This window comes from Bubalus bubalis, chromosome 2 (assembly GCF_019923935.1).
Source record: "Bubalus bubalis isolate 160015118507 breed Murrah chromosome 2, NDDB_SH_1, whole genome shotgun sequence".
Lineage (NCBI taxonomy): Eukaryota > Metazoa > Chordata > Mammalia > Artiodactyla > Bovidae > Bubalus > Bubalus bubalis.
Genome location: NC_059158.1, coordinates 53,622,968 through 53,625,835, shown reverse-complemented (window position 1 = coordinate 53,625,835; position 2,868 = coordinate 53,622,968). Strand labels below are relative to the sequence as shown.

The following is a 2,868-nucleotide window of genomic DNA, read 5'->3' as shown; positions in this document are numbered from 1 at the left end:
ACTCGATGGACATGAGTGTGAGCAGCTCCAGGCGTTGGTGATGCACAGGGAAGCCAGGCGTGCCGCCCTCAATAGGGCTGCAAGTGCTCTGGATACTGGGGCACCTACAGCCAAATTTGGATCCTGCATCTAAGTGCTCTTTGTTTCTAAGTGTTCTTCCAGAGCTGCTGTTTTGATCCAGAATTCCAAAGAATTATTACCCAAAAACTCTTACCCAAAAATTTATTACCCAAAAAAATCTTACCCAATACTTAATTTGGGCTAACAGTCTTTATAAGGAAAGAAACAACCTCTCCCATCCCTGTGAATAAATTCTTGCTAGCCTAACTGTCATCTCTAACTTTCAGGAGAAGCACACTGGCTGAAACCACCCACTCTGGCTGGAAAACACCATAACCATTTGCATGAGGTATTTTATGACAGGAGGTTCTGGTAAGGAACACGGAACTAACAAGCCACCACCAACTGGAAGAATTCCAGAGAGGTCAAAAGGAGATGCCAAGTGTCCTACCACCTCCCAGAATCTTTCTTGCTGGCATCCATCTTGGCTGAGCCATGTGTGTGCCCCCAGGAAGCACCCTGAGTGAGAACAATTGGCCAAAGACAACCCAGAAACTAATCCCATCACCATAAAAGCCAAGACTGTGAGCCACATGTCAGAGCAGTCCTCCTGGGTTCCCTTACCCTACTGTTCTCCACCCGGGTGCCCCTTCCCAATAAAGTCTTTTGCTTTGTCAGCACATGTGTCTCCTTGGACAGTTCATTTCTGAGTGTTAGACAAGAGCCAATTTTTGGTCCCTGGAAAGGGTCCCCCTTCCTGTAACATAACCCCTGGTTTTTCTGGCTGATGTCTGTTGCTGAGAACCGTGCTGGAGCTAGAGGGCCAGCACTTGTTCAGTGCAGCTTCTAGCCATTTGCAGACTTGCTAACCCAGCACAGGGCTCAGAAGCAAAGCCACAAAGAGGTTGTGTCCCAGAAATATCTCTGCTGATTAGAATCTTGTCTAAACTTAGTTTATTAACAGAATCAATGTTTCAAGCAAAAATGCAGTTCCTCTAGTCTCCTGTGTTCCCTGGTCTGTGATGTGTTCCTGGAGGTGATGGGTTGATTACGGAGACTCTGACGAAAAAGTTTTTATATTAATAGTTTGCTATTAATTTTTATATGTGTTTAAGAAACTATTACTAGCAAAATATTGCTGTTAAGCAACCAAGTAGAAGGAATGTTTATATTCAAAAAGTCAAATCAGAAAACAATATTAAGAAAGATAGATTTAAAACATAGATAGCCATGAAAAATACCATGAGTCATAGGTCAGTGACTGATGCTGGGAAGTGCAAGGTGTGTGTGAGGGTGGTCCTTTGCAGGTCTTGCACAGGCCAGTACATCAGACAGCACATAGCAAGCTCCTTCACTCTATAGACCCTGCTCCCAACCTCTCCAGCTCCCTAGACTTTATCTCTTGATTTGTTCACTGTTTTTCACTGGAAGAGTCTCCTGCAATTTTACCTCTCTTACACACCATTGTTTTCACTTTTCCATATTCTCTTCCAGGAAGAGGCCACTTGCCTGAAACTATTTGCATGCATATTTTTCCATGGTTGTTTTTATCATGCAGATAGTTTACATTTTGACTCTATTTCATTCAGTATTATATCAGAATCATTTTCCATTTGCAAATAGTTTTCATTTTTAAGGCTTAGTTGTTTCCATTTTTTAGAAATGAGTACTATTGGACACATAGCTCTTGCTTTCTACTGAACTTTTAGTCTTTTTTAAAGAATAAATCCATGTAAGTGGCATGAATGAGTCAGAGCATATAAGTTTTCATTGGTCCTTGTTTTCCTATTTATCTGATTTCTTTTATTATTTAAGGAAAATGGAAAATCAAAGGTGCAATTTTCATTCAATAAATATCATTTGATCCTTAGGCAGTTTTGTTGCAGAAAGTGAAGTCCATGATTTTAGAATGATGGTAGCAATTCATCAACCAAGTAATCAGTTTTCACACAGTTTCAAAAATTGCAGCAATTTCCTTGAACTGTCTGTAGAAATCCTGACACTGTGGAATTGTCATTTCAAAGGACTTGTTCCACCTTGAGCATCACTGTAACATAAGGATACTTAAGTGATCTGCAGCTGTCCAAGCTCACAGCCATACCCAGCTTCCACTGAAAATCTATGAGTTGGTTGGTGACCTTGGACTTAGCATCCATCTGTGGCTCACTAGACCCCTCCATTGTAGGGTCCAGGGCTCTCACCACTCACTCAGGTGGAAGCTCCTGGGGCCATCTCATCATCAGTTCTGAATTGTCCACACCGTTAAGCTTGAGTCTTCTTAGACCCTAAAATTAATGATTGCTTTTGTTCTCATAGGCAAAGAACATTTTCAAAGAAAGGGGTAAAATGTTCAGTGGAAAAATGACAAAGGATGTGAATGTTTTCTCAGAGAAGAAGGAATACACTTGGCTATAAGCATATGATAAATTCTCAACCTAATCAATTATTAAAAATTTGCAAATTCAAGCAAAAAAAGATACCTAGCAAGGTCTGAAAAGTTTGAGGACACATCCTGAATATAAGGTTGGGGAAACAGCCACTTTCATTAAATTTCTGCAGATATGTTAACTGACAAGATTTGGGGGGAGGATAATTTGATAATCACCACCAAAACTTAAAATGTAAATGCTTTCTGATCCAACAATTCTAAGACTAGATCTTGGAGACCCACAAAAGTTCACAAAGGTAAATAAACAACTGTATTTATGTCAATATGATGTTTAATAGTGAAAACTGGAAGGATTTTAAACCTCCATCCACAGAAGACCTGGTTGAATAAATCATGATACATGTACCTCAAAACACTGC

The 2,868-nt window shown here is 40.2% G+C and overlaps 1 pseudogene; it reads right to left on the bottom strand.

Moving 5' to 3' along the window:
* Window positions 1-2,005: 2,005 nt before the first annotated feature.
* LOC102397204 lies at window positions 2,006-2,240 on the bottom strand (annotated as a pseudogene).
* Between the last annotated feature and the right edge of the window lie 628 nt (window positions 2,241-2,868).